The following is a 16,315-nucleotide window of genomic DNA, read 5'->3' as shown; positions in this document are numbered from 1 at the left end:
AGAGAGTGACCAACTTAAAAAATGGGAACCTGAAGTCATGACCTGTGGATGCCACAGAGATTTGGCAAAAAGCATCATGACCTATGAATACCAAATAGCGGATCAACAAAACCTGCGAGAACTTTAGGGCAGTAGCTGGGAGTGGCACTAATGCCTTAAATTCGGATCGCACTCCTCAGTTAAGCTGAGAGTGGGATCAAAAGGGGAAAATTGTTAAAAAAGAGACAACAGGCCCAAAATGGAGTCACTTGTGCTAAGCCCACTCACCAAACCTAGACTTAATACCTAACTTAATCACAGTTTCAACCTGTCCCAGGAGTGGAATCTCAAAGCAGTCCATCTAGAATTACCAGGTCAGCACTATCTGCCTGATAGACCCCTACCATCTCCCAAAGGAAGGTGACCTTGCCCGAAACAATCTACCCTTTGCTAATAACTTCCTTGTCTCATCTCCTTTCTGCCTATAAAAGCCTTTCACTTTGTACAGTTCTTTGGAGCTCCTATTTGCTAGGTGGGATGGTGCCCAATTCACGAATTGTTGAATAAAGCCAATAAGATCTTTAAAATTTACTCAGTTGAATTTTGTGTGTTTTGGGGGGTTTGCCTGGTTTTATTTTTTTTTTTGAGGAAGATTAGCCCTGAGCTAACTACTGCCAATCCTCCTCTTTTTGCTGAGGAAGACTGGCCCTGAGCTAACATCCATGCCCATCTTCCTCTACTTTATATGTGGGACACCTACCACAGCATGGCTTGCCAAGCAGAGCCATGTCCACACCCGGGATCCGAACTGGTGAACCCTGGGCCACTGAGAAGTGGAACGTGCGCACTTACCCACTACACCCCTGGGCCAGCCTTGTTTTTTAACAATACCAAAATACTAGCAATGTTTGTCTCTGGGTGATTAAAGGTCCGTCATTTTTACAAATGAAAATAATATTGCTCTTATCATTTAAATGCCAACTTTGAGGAAGCAGAACTCTTAAGAGGCTTTTTGATTTCCCAAGTTTGGTATTTACCAAATATATACGAAGAAATTTTTTAAAATAGCTAATATGCAAATTTCAATATCCCTTTTAAAAATCCTTTTGAAGAAAGTAATTTGTTCCAATATGGTAACATTTTGTTTAAAAACTCAGGGTAAATAATTTTTTTTTCCAAAATGAAAATCATAAAGCCATTTTATCACACGCTTGAAAGTTAAAAATTATTTAATTATAGGAGAAAACGTCAAACATCTAACGTTGAGTGAATAAAAGAGGATATAAAACTAAACATACAAAATACACACAATTTAGTAACACACACATGTGCAAACAAATGTGCACCAAAGAAACCCAGTGTTCACAGTGAGTACTTCTGAGGGATGCCGATTATGAGTGATTTTTGTCTTTTTTACTACATTTTAAATTTTTCTATACTATCTATTCCTTCCAAAGTCAGACAAATAATAAACACTATAAATTTTTTATATAAGCATGGGAGACATAAAATCATGTATATATTTGTTGCATCAATAATTGAAACAAGCACTTTGTTCAAAAAGAGCCCTTTCTCATTACCCTCACTTGGAAATCTCTGGTAGTGTACTCCCTTATTTAAATCCTGAATAATGGAGAACGCGTAGCTCTGAATTCATTCCAGCTTCCTCCTGGCACCTAATTAAAGGAGTGACACAGCTCTTATGGTCTTGGCTGCTTCCCCCTCACACAATGCCATAGCTGGAAGACAGTGCAACAGAAGGAGAAAATCAATGGCTTTGAAACAGCATAATTATCCGAAACAGACAAACCACAACCCTTGGAACACCACATTACTCAACTTCTTACTTACTTAACTAATGATGCTAAACTAGACCGTAAATTTTATAAAATCAGGAACCATGTCTTATTTTCATCACTGCACCCCAGAACCTAACAGACACATAACAGGCATTTAGTAAATGTGGACGAACGAATGAATGAATAGGTGATTTATGGCTCTGCTCTGTGCCTTAAAATTCTGCTGGCCATTTTACAGCATCCTTAGTACTAACACTGTGGAAGAAGAGGGTGTGTCCTAAGGTCACACTTAATTCTCATATATTCCATTACTGAAGGTACCAGTAATAGGATGTGCCCCAAGAAGCAGCTTTTCTCATCATTATGGCTTAATAATTAGCTATTATTCAGTACCTAATCCTCTCAAGATAAGTACTGCCACCTACAGCTAAGGCTTGGGAAAGAAAGTAAATTTTTCAAGGTCACAAGTTAATAAATGACAGAACCCGGATCAAAACCTGATTCTCTGGGGCCCCAAAGTCCAGACCCTTTCTAGGTGGGAACAAGCAGCCTCTCATCTCACCAACCAGGTGAGGATGGCTATGGATTCTACACTAATTATTTCATTTAATTATCATCATAAACCTATGCAGTAGGTTAGTATATTACACCATTTTTCATATGACAAAACGAAAGAACAGAGAGGCTGAGCAGCTTGCCCAAGGTCACACAGCTCCCAAAAGAGCCAAAACAGAATGAAAAGCTAAAATGTACTGTATTTTATTTGATATCAACTCCGTCTTAAGGAATTACATTAATGATACATACTCGGCATCACTTCTAAGATGATTCACAACTTTGTCAAAAGACAAACTGGCCATAACTCTACACTAAAATATACAATTATTCAATTGATCCAATTAGCTTCCTAAACACGCCTCTCCGAAATGATCATTAACAGGCTCCCCAGTCACAAAAAACCACCCCCATTTGCAAGGGAGCAAGTACTACAAAAGTATCTAAATATAAGTTATAATCAAAGCAAAAAACCAATAAAAAATATGTTCTAGCCTCCTATCCTTTTCCCTGGACAAAAATACCTGCATAAGAACCTGAAATGCCGGATTCAAATCTAGGCTCCTCAAACTCCAGGAAGTTTGGTACTAGAACATGGTGACACAGGAAGAGCCCCTGCCTTGTGTACATGTGAACCCCGCAGTCCTATATCCAGGTTCCTTCTGCAGCTTCTCCCTTCCACAAGCAGCTGCTCCTTGGCCATCCCTGGGGCCTAGGAGTGCACACAGCAGTGGGGCAAGCCACCCTCAGGAGGAGAGATGGGGGAATGCCCTACGCAAGCAGGCAGGCTGTGGAAGTGAGCTTGGGACGTTTGGGTAGGGAACTTCAGTGTCTACAAAGGCTTCATGGATGCACTGTCCCATTGAGAGGGATAAGACCAGATTGAGGCCCCCTCAGACCATAGGACATAGAGCATGGGCTCCTGTTGTCAGGGTCCAAAGAGGGCACCAATGAGAACCTCAGCCAGCTCTCATACAAGCTTTCAATAGAGACTGTGCTTATAGTAAACTTCCCAAAATGCATCCCCCTCTCCCTATCCTTTCCTAACCAAGACCCAGCCATCTATCAAAGCACAATTCACTCACTCCTCTTCCAGTAGTCGAAGCATTTATAGTCTGTAGTTTCCAAATTTAGCTATTAATTGCATAATAATATCTGGGTTTCATAAATCCTGTCAACTTGGTTGGTTTTGTTTCTCTAAAACAATGGATCTCAACCAGGGGCAATTCTGCCCCCCAGGAGAAATTTTGCTAAGTCTAGAGACACACCTGCTGTTTTCGTTTGGTCGACACAGGTCATAGATGTTGCCCAACATTCTACAAGGTACAGGACAGCCCTCCACCGCAAACAATTATCCAACCCAAAATGTTAATAGTGCTGAGGCTAGGAAACTCTCCTCTAGAGTAAGAATTCTTTGAGAACAGAGAAGATGCCATTTATTCCTCTGATCCCCACACAGCCAAGCAGAATGTTGGACCTCATTAAATATTTGTTGAGTGACTTACTGACTATGTGATTCCACATCTTTCTAAAACGTTCATTCATGTAGTAACTCAACAAAAATTAGTGTGCCAGGAACTGTGCTCAGCTCTCGGAATGCAAATATGAATGAGTCAGCAGAAAAAGCAAACAAATTGGTACTTTTAATACAGCATGAAAAACGTACCTGTACTACCAGATATTTGTATATTGATTTATTAGATCTTCCCTTATTAGCATATAAATTTCAAGAAAGCAAGAATTTTGTTACATTCACTGTTACAGTTCCAGCATCTTCTATGGTAATAGTAGTAGACACATAGTAGCAGATATTGTGCATAAGTGAAAGAAATGCAATAATATGCACAAGGTAGCAAAAAAATAGAGAGAAGCTTCTAACATGGCCTGAAGAGGAAGGAAGGAGTAAGGAAAGCTGCCTTGAGCAGAGCTAATATGGATTAAGCACTAATTATATGCCAGAAACAGTTCTAAGCATTTTCTACGCATTATCTATTCTAATGCTCACAACAAACCTACAAGAAGCCACATTTTAGAGATGAGGAAATGGAGGATGAAGGCTGACTTACTGAAGATTACAGAAAATGGTGGAATCAGGACTTGAGCACAGCTAACTTCAGAACCTTTGCTCTTAATCATTATAATGCACTGTCAAGAGATGGGTAAGAATTGGCCAAGTGAAGGGTGGGAGACGTGGCTTTGAAAGCATTTCAACAAAGCCTGGCTTATTTCAGGAACTAAAACTCTTACCAATATTACTAAAGCATAAGGAGAAACACTTATGAAAGATGATGTTGGAGAAGTAATCATAAGAGATATATACAGCAATGCTTCATTTATCCAAGACTATCAGGGAACAAGCATAAGGCTTAGAATCAAATAGCTCTCCAGGTTAGTGTCAAGATGGGCTCTGAATTCACCTCCTCCCATGGACACAAGAAATTTACAACTACTCTTAGAACAACTGCCCCTGAGAGAGAACTGAAAACTGGGTAGAAACAACCCCTGAAACAAGGTGAGTGCTGACTGAGGTGGAAGAGGCAGAAATTCCTTTCTGGAGAGAAAAAAAACCACCTTCTAGCTGTGGCACTTCATAGCCAGCCAGGAGCAATCCTAAGGTATGCAGCCTTCCCTGGAGGAGTGGGAGACCTGAACAGGGGAGCATTACCACTATAAGCATCCTTTGGACTCAGCACAACCAAGATGAGTGTCATAATATCTGGCTTTGCTGGCTACTAACAACAGGGAACATCCCCTGAAAAGCCCTTAGACATTAGGGAAAAAAAGACAGTTCTTAAAGGGCCCATGCACAAATTCACCCATTTCAGAAAGCAACCTAAAATCACCAGAAAGAAAGATGCACAGTCCTTTGATGAAAAGGGACTCACCTGATAGGCTCTGGGCACATCTCAGTGAGAGGTAAGATCTCTGCAGGGACTGAGACATTGGCAGCAACCATGACTGTGACCTAGTACAGGTGTGCTAACACAGACACTGGCAGATGCCATTGGAGGTCTTCCCTGGGCTGTGAGCCCAGGGACTGCCCCACCCACTAGAGCACTGATTTAATACAGCTCAGCCAGGGCAGGCAGCCCACCCAGGGAACTGGCCCCACCCAGCAGCAAGACCTCAGGCAACTTGTGGGCCTGCACAGGTGGGATGCCTGGATCCTCTGCAGGTGGGCCAGTTTGTCCACCTCTGTGGGGAAGGGCATGCACAAGGAGCTGATGGAGTGTGTGGGGTGTTAGTGGAATGTGTGGGACCTCTGCAGTGGGGCAACTAGATCAGCTTCAGGGGGTCGGGGCACACACATGGGGCAGTACTGTATTGACTGTATATGTGGCCCTGTGGGCAGTGGAGCTTGTCAGCTGAAGAAGACTTGCGCTTCCCAAAGAGCCACACAGGAGATCAGCCCCACCTTCCAAAGCCTGAAACAGTTGGGTGCTCCCATGACTTGGGCTAACCCCACTCAGCTGCAATCCTGAGAGAGCTGACAAGAGCTTTGCAGGCCAGAGGCCTACAGCAATTGTAAGCCCCTGAGCCTAGCATCCAGCCACACTGGGGGCCTACTCACTTAACAGAAAAACTGCAACAGGAGCGTGCTATTAGACCTTGCAGTCAACTCTGCTGGGGCTCCCCAAACCTGATTTACAAACAGCCAGCCAGAGAGGGAAAGATCAGACTCCCTGGGTACCTGCAGTAAGAGCAACCCTGCCACAGCAGAAGGACACAAGTAGCCCACACAGGGGTCACTCTTGGATCATTTGGACTGGTGATGAGAAGGAAGCACACTTCTGGGCCTCAAAAGGCATCTCTTACATAAGTCCACTTCCAACATAGCTGACTCACCTAATAGACAGATATAAGCACAGAGAAAGAGGCATAATGAGGAGACAAAGGAATACATTCTAAGCAAGGGAACAGGACAAAACTCCAGAAAAAGAACTAAATGAAACAGAAATAAGCAATCTACCTGACAAAGAGTTCAAACAAAAACTCATAAGGATGCACACTGATAATGAGAGAAGACTGGATGAACATAGTGAGAACATCAGCAAAGAAGTGGACAATATAAAAAAGAACCAATCAGAAATGAAGAATACAATACTGGAAATGAAAAATTCACTAGAGGGACTCAATAGCAGAGTAGATGATACAGAAGAACAGCTCAGTGAGCTGGACAAAAGACTAGAGGAAATCACCCAAGTTGAACAGATAAAAGAAAAATGAATTAAAAAGAATGAAAACAGTCTAAGGGAACTCTGGGATAATATCAAGCACACTAACATTCATATTATAGGTGTCCCAGAAGGAGGAGAGAGAGACAAAGGGGCAGAAAATCTATTTGAAGAAATAATAGCTGAAAACTTTCCTAACCTAAGGAAGGAAACAGACATCCAAGTACAGGAAATAGAGAGCACCAAACAAGATAAACCCAAAGAGGCCCACACCAAAACACATTATAATTAAAATGTTCAAAATTAAAGATTAAGAGAGAATCCTAAAAGCAGCAAGAGAAGAGCAACAAGTGACATACAAAGGAAAGCCTGTGAGGCTATCAGCAGACTTCTCAGCCGAAACCCTACAGGCGAGAAGAGAGTGGCATGACATATTTTAAGTGCTGAAAGGAAAAACTCCACAGCCAAGAATACTCTATCCAGAAAGGTTATCATTCAGAATGGAAGGAGAGATAAAGACCTCCCAGACAAGTAAAAATTAAAGGAGTTTATCACCAAGAAACCAGTTCTACAAGAAATGCTGAAGGGACTTATTTAAGTGGAAAAGAGAAGACCACAAATAGGGATAAGAAAATTATTTAAAAAAAAAAAGCAATAAAATCACTGGTAAAGGCAAAAATATAGTAAAGGTAGCAGATCAACCACCTACGAAGATAATATGAAGGTTAAAAGGTAAAAGTACTAAAATTACCTAGTTCAATGATAAGAGGATAATGGATACACATACATGCAACAAGAAATTAGATACGATTTCAAAAACATAAAATGTGGGAGGAGAGGAGTAAAAGAGTAGAACTTTTAGAAAGCGGTCAAGCTAAAGAGACTATCAACTCAATACAGATTGCTATATACATAGAGTATATAGGAACCTCATGGTAATCACAAACCAGAAACCTATAATAAATAAACAAATAAGTAAGAGGAAAGAAATCAAACATATTACTAAAGAAAGCCATCAAACCACAAGGGAAGAGAGCATGAGAAGAAGAAAGGAATAGATAAGAACTACTAAAACACCCAGAAAAGTAACAAAATGGCAATAAATACATATTTCTCAATAACTACTTTAAATGTCAATGGACTAAATGCTCCAATCAAATGCCATAGGGTGGCCAATTGGATAAAAAAACAAGACCCATGTACATGCTGCATACAAGAGACACACTTCCGACCTACAGACACTCACAAACTGAAAGCAAAAGGATGGAGAAAGATACTCCATGCAAATGGCAAAGAAAAGAAAGCTGGGGTAGCAATACTTATATCAGACAAAATAGACTTTAAAACAAAAACTGTAACAAGAGACAAAGAAGGGCACTCCATAGTGATGAAGGGAACAATCCAACAAGTGGATATAACACTTGTAAATATCTATGCACCCAACACAGGAGCACCTAAATATAGAAAGCAATTATTAACAGACATAAAAGGAGAAACAGACAGTAATACAACAACAGTAGGAGACTTCAACACTCCACTTACACCAATGGATAGATCAACCAAACAGAAGATCAATAGGGAAACATTGTCCTTAAATGACACATTAGACCAGATGGACTTAGTTGCTATATATAGAACATTCCATCCAAAAACCACAGAATACACATTCTTCTCAAATGTACATGGAAAATTCTCCAGGATTTATCACATATAGCCCACAAAACAAGTTCAATAAATGTAAGAAGATCAAAATAATACCAAGCATCTTTTCTGACCACAAAGATATGAAACTAGAAATCAACTATAGGAAGAAAATCAGAAAAGCCACAAAAACGTGGAGATTAAATAAAATGCTACTGAACAATGATTGGGTCAATGAAGAAATCAAAGGAGAAATCAAAAATTACCTGGATACACATGAAAATGAAAATACGACATGCTAAAATCTATGGGATACAGCAAAAGCAGTTTTAAGAGGGAAGTTTACAGAAACTCAGGCCCACCTCAACAAAGAAGAAAAATCCCAAATAAACAATCTAACAGTACACCTAAAGGAACTGGAAAAGAACGACAAAGGCCAAAATCAGCAGAAGGAAGGAAATAATAAAAATCAGAGCAGAAATAAATGAGATAGAGAATTTAAAAAATAGAAAAAACTAAAGAAACCAAGAGCTGGTCCTTTGAAAAGATAAACAAAATTGACAAACCAAGAAAAAAAGAGAAATCAGAAATGAAAGAGAAGAAATTACAACGGACACCTCAGAAATACAAAAGTGATAAGAGAATACTATGAAAAGCTATAAGCCAACAAATTAGATAATCTAGAAGAAATGGATACATTCTTAGGATCATACAACCTTCCAAAACTGGATCAAGAAGAAGTAGGGAATCTGAATAGACCAACCACCAGTAAAGAGATCGAAACAGTAATCAAAAATCCCCCAAAAAATAAAAATCCAGGACTAGACGGCTTCTCTGGTGAATTCCACCAAACATTCAAAGAATATTTAATACCCATCCTTCTCAAACTGTTTCAAAAAATTGAAGAGGAGGGGAGGTTTCCTAACTCATTCTACAAAGCCAACATTATCCTGATACCAAAACCAGATAAGGACAACACAAAAAAAATACAGGCCAAATCACTGATGAAGATCAATGCAAAAATCCTCAACATAATAATAGCAAAATAATAGCAAATTGAATATGACAATATATTAAAAAGATCATATATCTTGATCAAGGGGTATTTATTCCAATGAGGTAGGGATGGTTTAACATCCACAAATCAATCAATGTGACACACCACATTAACAAAATGAAGAATAAAAATCACATGATCATTTCAATAGATACAGAGAAGCATTTGACAAGATACAGCATCCATTTATGATAAAAACTCTAAATAAAATGGGTATAGAAGGAAAATATCTCAAAATAATAAAGGCTATATATGACAAATCCACAGAGAATATCATTCTCAATGGAAAAAAACTGAAAGCTATCCCTCTAAGAACAGGAACCAGACAAGGATGCCCACTGTCACCACTCTTATTTAACATAGCATTGAAAGTTTTAGCCAGAGCAATCAGGCAAGAAAAAGAAATAAAAGGGATCCACATTGGAAAAGAAGAAGTGAAACTGTCACTCTTTGCAGATGACATGATTTTATATATAGAAAACCCTAAAGAATCCACTAAAAAAACTTTTAGAAACAGTAAATGAATACAGTCAAGTCATAGGATACAAAATCAACATACAAAAATCAGTTGCATTATACACTAACAATGAAGTAGCAGAAAGAGAAATTAATGATACAATCCCATTAACAATTGCAACAAAAAGAGTAAAATACCCAGGAGTAAACTTAACCAAAGAGGTGAAAGATCTGTACACTGAAAACTATAAAACATTGTTGAAAGAAACTGAAAAAGACATAAAGAAATGGAAAGACAGTCCGTGCTCTTGAACTGGAAGAATTAACATAGTAAAAATGTCCATCCTTCCTAAAGCAATCTACAGATTCAATGCAATCACTATCAAAGTTCCAATGACATTTTTCACAGAAATAGAACAAAGAATCCTAAAATACATATGGAACAACAAAAGACCCAGAATAGCCAAAGGAATCTTGAAAAAAAGAATAAAGCTAGAGGTATCATACTCTCTGATTTCAAAATATACTACAAAGCTATGGTAACCAAAACAGCATGGTACTGGCACAAAAACAGACACACAGATGAATAGAACAGAATTGAGAGCCCAGAAATAAACCCACACATCTATGGACAGGTAATTTTCAACAAAGGAGCCAAGAACATACAATTGGGAAAGGAAGTCTCTTCAATAAATGGTGTGGGGAAAACTGGACACACACAAAAGAATGAAAGTAGACCATTATCTTACATCATACACAAAAATTAACTCAAAATGGATTAAAGACTTGAATGTAAGATCTGAAACCATGAAACTTCTAGAGGAAAACATGTCATATGCTCTTTGACATCAGTCTTAGCAGCAAATTTTCAAGTACCATGTCTGACCAGGCAAGGGAAACGATAGAAAAAATAAATAAATGGGAGTACATCAACCAAAAAACTTCTGCACAGCAAAGGAAACCATCAACAAAATGAAAAGACAACCTAACAATTGGGAAAAGATATTTACAAATCACATATCTGATAAGGGTTAATATAAAAAAAAACACAACTCATACATCTCAACAACAAAAAGCTAATAAACCAATTAAAAAATGGGCAAAACATCTGATCAGATATTTCTCCAAAGAATATATACAGATGGCCAACAGGTACATGAAAAGATATTCAACATCATTAACTATCAGTGAAACGCAAACCAAAACTACAATGAGATATCACTTCACTCCCATCAGAATGGCTATAATTAACAAGACAAGAAACAACAAGTGTTGGAGAGGATATGAAGAGAAGGGAACTCTCATACACTGTTTAGTGGGAGTGCAAACTGGTGCAGCCACTATGGAAAACAGTATGGGTATTCCTCAAAAAATTAAGACTAGAACTACCATACAATCCAGCTATTCCACCACTGAGTATTTATCCAAAGTACATGAAACACGAATGTATAGACATATACACCCCTATGTTCACTGCAGCATTACTGACAATAGCCAAGACTTGGAAGTAACTTGGATGCCCATCAAGAGACGAATAGATAAAGAAGATGTAGTAGATATACACAATGGAATACTACTCAGCCATAAAAAATGATGAAATCCGGTCATTTGTGACATCACGGAGGGACCTTGAGGGTATTATGCAAAGCAAAATGAGTCAGAGAGAGAAAGTCAAATACCATATGGTCTCACTCTTAAGTAGAAGATAAAAACAACAACAAACAATCACAGAGAGACAGAGATTGGATTGGTGGTTACCAGAGGGGAAGCTCGGGAGGCAGGATGGTGAAAGGTGTGATTAGGTACATGTGTGTAGGGATGGATTGTAATTAGTCTCTGGGTGACCAACATGATGTAATCTACAAAGAAATCGAAATGTAGTGATGGTACACCTGAAATTTATATAATGTTATAAACCAATGTTACCACAATAAAAAAACAAAATCAACAAACAACAAGAATCAAATAGCTCTGTGTTGGAAAGCCAACCCCATCATTCTGTTCATAAAACTCTCTGTCCCTCATTTCCTCATCTGTGAAACAAAGAACATACAGATATCTATTTTATGAAAAGTCGCTATGAGGACAAGGGTAACATATATAATGAGCACTAAGAACCACTAGGAAGCCTGGCACAATTTATGTGTCTAATAAATGTTAATGATTTACTTTTACTATTGTGGTTATTGCTAATGGAGGTTTTTCACAGGTGTAAATGCACAACATAATTGCAGCTTATTTTCTCAAGCACCAAAACTTATTAAACCATCTTTTTCCTAAACTACTTTTAAAGTAAATTACACAAATCCCCTACTTCACAGACATAAAACTTACATCGCATATACACAGACAACCGCACCTGTGTCTCGCCCCCCCACCTGCTGCCCTTCTGCGGCCACCAGGGCAGCTGTGGAAATATGTGAAGCTGCTGGTATCCATATCCATAGATTCAAAAATAGAGACAGAAAAGAAGCCACATAAAACTAGAACTGCTTAGAATGGTGCTCCATTTAGAATTTGGGAAAGGAAACGGGAACATGATTGTTTAGAGTAAGGGGTACCACCCAGCGAATAGATAGGATTTTCAAAGCACTTTGGCCTAACTCAAATTCCCATCCCCAAATCCACCAGTAACAGTGACAAGGCATCTCTGCTGACAGTTGACACACAGCCAGTACCCCTGGATACCTGGTGTTTGTTCATTTCTCATGAGCCACATCTTAAGCCCATGCACAGATTGTGACCTGGCTTCCACCTACCTCCCAACCTGCCTTTCTGCTATGTTCTCTTGGGTGGCTTACTAACTTTCCATACAGGAAACACACCGGGCACCTTCCACATCTCCCTGCCTTGGCCTTGGCTGTTCCTTCTGCCTGCAACACACCCTCACCTCTCACTATTCGCCCATCTCACCATCCTTTGAGGCTTAGCACAAACACCACCTCCTCCCTGATTTCCCACGTTCTGGCAGAATTAAATGGTATGTTCTTCAAACTACCCCAGCACTTTGATTGTGTTTCTATTCTTATAACAACCATGTATTACATAGAAGTACGTGGTGAGCATCATTCTAGGCGCTTTCCATGTGCTATCATGTAATTTTCACTACAAACTTGCAAAGAATGATTCCAAACCTCATTTTACAAATGAGGAAACTGAACCTCTGAGACTTGTCTTTATCAATGACCACACGACCAGAAATGGATGCAGAAGAATTCTAACTATATTCTGACAGTTCCAGAATCCATACGTTTTTCACTCTGCTATGTTCACCTGCCTCTCTTTGATGGCTCTATTTCCAGTTGGTTAATTATATACATATATGCCTGTCCCATGGGGTTACAGCAAAGCCCTTAATGGCAGGGATGAGGGCATGTTCATCTTTATAAATGTGGATAATAACATATCCATTTGTCCAAGGTTCTTAGGAGAATTAAATCAGAATACATTTAAAGCACTTAGCATAGTGCCAGGAAGATAATAAATGCCTGATAATTTGTTGGTTTTGTTATTTTTGTTGTTGTTACCATATCAGGCGCCAAGAAGAGAGCCTTGCACATAAATTCTGAACTGAAGTTTATTTCTGAGAAGCAAATGAAATAGGTAAGGATCTAATGAAAGAGACAAATGCCATTCTGGTTTGGCATTTCCCCCACTTCTTGGCTACTCAAACAGAAGCAGCAAGAGTTGTATAGAAGCGTTCTTAAGTTTCTATGATAGGGTCAATTGCCTTTCTATTGCCATGTGGTTGTTAGGAAAACTTTCTATTTAGTTCAAAACTCTTGCAGCATTGTTGTTACTTTCTTGCTCCCTTCTCCTATGTAACTTGCCAAGGTTCCCCTCTGAGAAGTCAGTACTTAAGTTCTGAGCTAGAAGAAGAAAATCACAAAAGGAAATGGAAGCACAGAGGGCAAAAGGTAATCTGAAATTTTGGTCCTTATAAACATACTGAAACACTTTCTTTTGTCTTCATAGCATTTAACAGTACTTTAAATCATCGCATTTCTTTACTCTGTTTTTGTCAATCGCCTCCTAGTAGGAGATGAGCTGTCTCAGATGCAGCAACCTATCTGTCCTGTTCACTTCTATTCCCCAGGGTCGAACTCATATCTGGGGCACAGGAGCCACTCATTAAATATTGGTCAATTGACATTGCAAGTATTTGAACGTGTGTACATATGAATATACATATACAGTTATGCATATACATGTCATTATTACCTGGTTTATGAATAAATGTGCATCTATCCACACACACAAATGTGTCTTGTGTATTTGTGTACATATATTTGTATTCGTGCATAAGATATTTCAGACTGGAAAACACAGATAGATCTTTGCCAAAGTTGTGTCTCCTTAACATAATAAAGGCCTCTGGTTGACCTAATATTTAACAAACATACAAGACTACCCACAAACTAACAATCCAGATGTTAAAAAACAATGGATTTTATTATACATGCTGAGTAAAAAGATTTTTTGTCTCAACAAACCATGACGCTTTTACTATCTTTAAAACGCCTCATCCCTGTTTACTAACTTAAGGGTGTGGGGGGGGGGGGAGGCCACAAGACATGGACCAATAATGTTTCTCTAAAAACTTGGCAGGTGAGATGTTCCAAATTCTCATGGGCTTGCCAGGTGTCCTTATCTAAGTAATAAGAAATACAGAAAATTGTAATTTATAGCAATTACATTAACACCATTGACTGAATAAATGTGCCACTCACTTGGCATCAATGTTTTTATTTAAACTTTACACCAACCCTGCAAGGTAGATGTTATTATCCCCTTTAATAAATAAGGAAACTAAGACTCAAAGAGAGCATAATTTGCCAAAGATGCTCTACTGTTTTAGTCTAAAAATCCAGGACTCTACTCTGAAGCCCAAATCCTTTCAATAAGCAGTGGTGCCTCTTACACAGTTTTACAGGGACTAACTTTACAGGATATGTGTGTAGACAGTTTTTATAGTGTATGGATCTTAATAAGTAATTCTCCGCACGTAGAGACTAAACCAAATGACAGCGAAACACACTGAAGATTACTCCAGGCTACAGACAGCAAGGGGCAAATGCATCTCAGAAACCATCAGCCTGTGTTTCGCAGAATATGAAGGATTTTCCACTCGATTATGTCCTCCAAAAGACATCTATTCTCTAACAGAGCTTCATTATTCCTCCTCCTACACAAAAAATGGACTCTTTCATTGCAAACCAATGGGAAGTTCTTCACTCATTTCCTTATATTACTTGAAATGAAAGTACTTTCTGTCTTTAGAGAAAAGAATTGCTGGATGCTGTGCTTTGGGGGCGCTTTTGAGTCCAACAATCAGTACCATGAAGGTGAGAGAAAATTAGCCCTTCTATACTTTTAAGGACAGCAGGGTTATTTTTTAACTTCAGGATAGCAGAATTCCAAAACAAACGAGAGAGAAGAAAAGTCTTCCCTCTCAGTTTAGAGGAGAATTCAGCTGCCTTCCCTTGAAAGAACTGGCTATTATCTTTGACCTTCTTCCCAGGAGCAGGCCTGAGACAGAGAGGAAAACCACATGTTTTAAAAGTTTTTAAAAATTTATAGATGTTTCTGAACATGTGTAACTAACGGTAGTGAAAAATGTTTATGTTGGCTCTCACCTGCCCACATACTGCTTAGAAAGATCGTATGCAGAGCAAAGGAACGCACTCCCCACCCAGACCACTTCCATCACAATGCACAGGAAGGACCCACTGCAGCATCTTCAGCCCCAGGGACTGAAGGCAAAAGGGGCACCAGTGGAAGCACTTGTGTCTTCCCTCAACATGCCCAGGAAAGCGGAGAGGAAGCCCAGCTCTGCCTTACCTCCAATCTATACACAACCCCTGCTGCCAAGAACTTATTTTTAGACACTTATACTGAAATTCCCAGAAAGGAAGGGAAACTACAACCTCTGAGTGATCCTCAGGGTTCTTCTATCCAATCTGGTTTTACTGTTTGTTTTCTGATTTCAAGTCCCTACCTAAAGCACCTCTCCCATCCTTCAGAAGGCATCCACAGTCTAAGCCAAGAAAAAGAGCTGGGAGTTTTAAAGCTTTATGTGATGAAAATTCCAGCTCTGACACCTCAAAGGTACATGACCTTGGGGAAGTAACTCATCCTTCGGAAGACTCCGTTTATGGTTGGAAAGAGAGAGATAACTCTGCTATGAGAAAGTTGTTGAGATGCCAACATAAAAATCACACAGTAGCCAGCTCTTAGTAGGGCATCAGTCAGTGTCCAGTTAGTGTTATGGGCACACTACACAAAACAGCCGGATCGCGGCTGGGTGTCCATGTTTTCGCTGCCCAAGACTTACTCATCACTCCCTCATTAATGATTTAGGTTACCAACCATTCATCTAACCTCAGGAAGACGCCTCGGACCGGCTTCTAGTTCTCTGTAGCTTCAAATGTCTGCAGGGCCCAAGAGAAATTCTCATTAAGTGCAAAGGACAAAGTTAGCCTGGGTTCTCCATCCTACTGGTTATCGGCAAATCGCTGAACACAACTCAAGCTTGGGCAGAAATGCCTACAGGCTTTTACACGGGCAAAGCAGGTGTCTGCACATCTAGGGGTAAGGGGCTGGGGAAGGGTCCCTGACTAGCCTCCAGTTGGGAATGGAAAAGAAAGGGAGCA

The 16,315-nt window shown here is 39.5% G+C and overlaps 1 protein-coding gene across 1 annotated transcript in view; it reads right to left on the bottom strand.

Moving 5' to 3' along the window:
* ST8SIA1 (ST8 alpha-N-acetyl-neuraminide alpha-2,8-sialyltransferase 1) overlaps positions 1–16,315 on the bottom strand; it is a 151,676-nt gene that overhangs the window by 134,946 nt on the left and 415 nt on the right. The window lies entirely within an intron of this gene.

The sequence above is a fragment of the Equus quagga genome, chromosome 1, assembly GCF_021613505.1.
Source record: "Equus quagga isolate Etosha38 chromosome 1, UCLA_HA_Equagga_1.0, whole genome shotgun sequence".
Lineage (NCBI taxonomy): Eukaryota > Metazoa > Chordata > Mammalia > Perissodactyla > Equidae > Equus > Equus quagga.
This window is presented reverse-complemented; position numbering and strand designations above follow the sequence as displayed.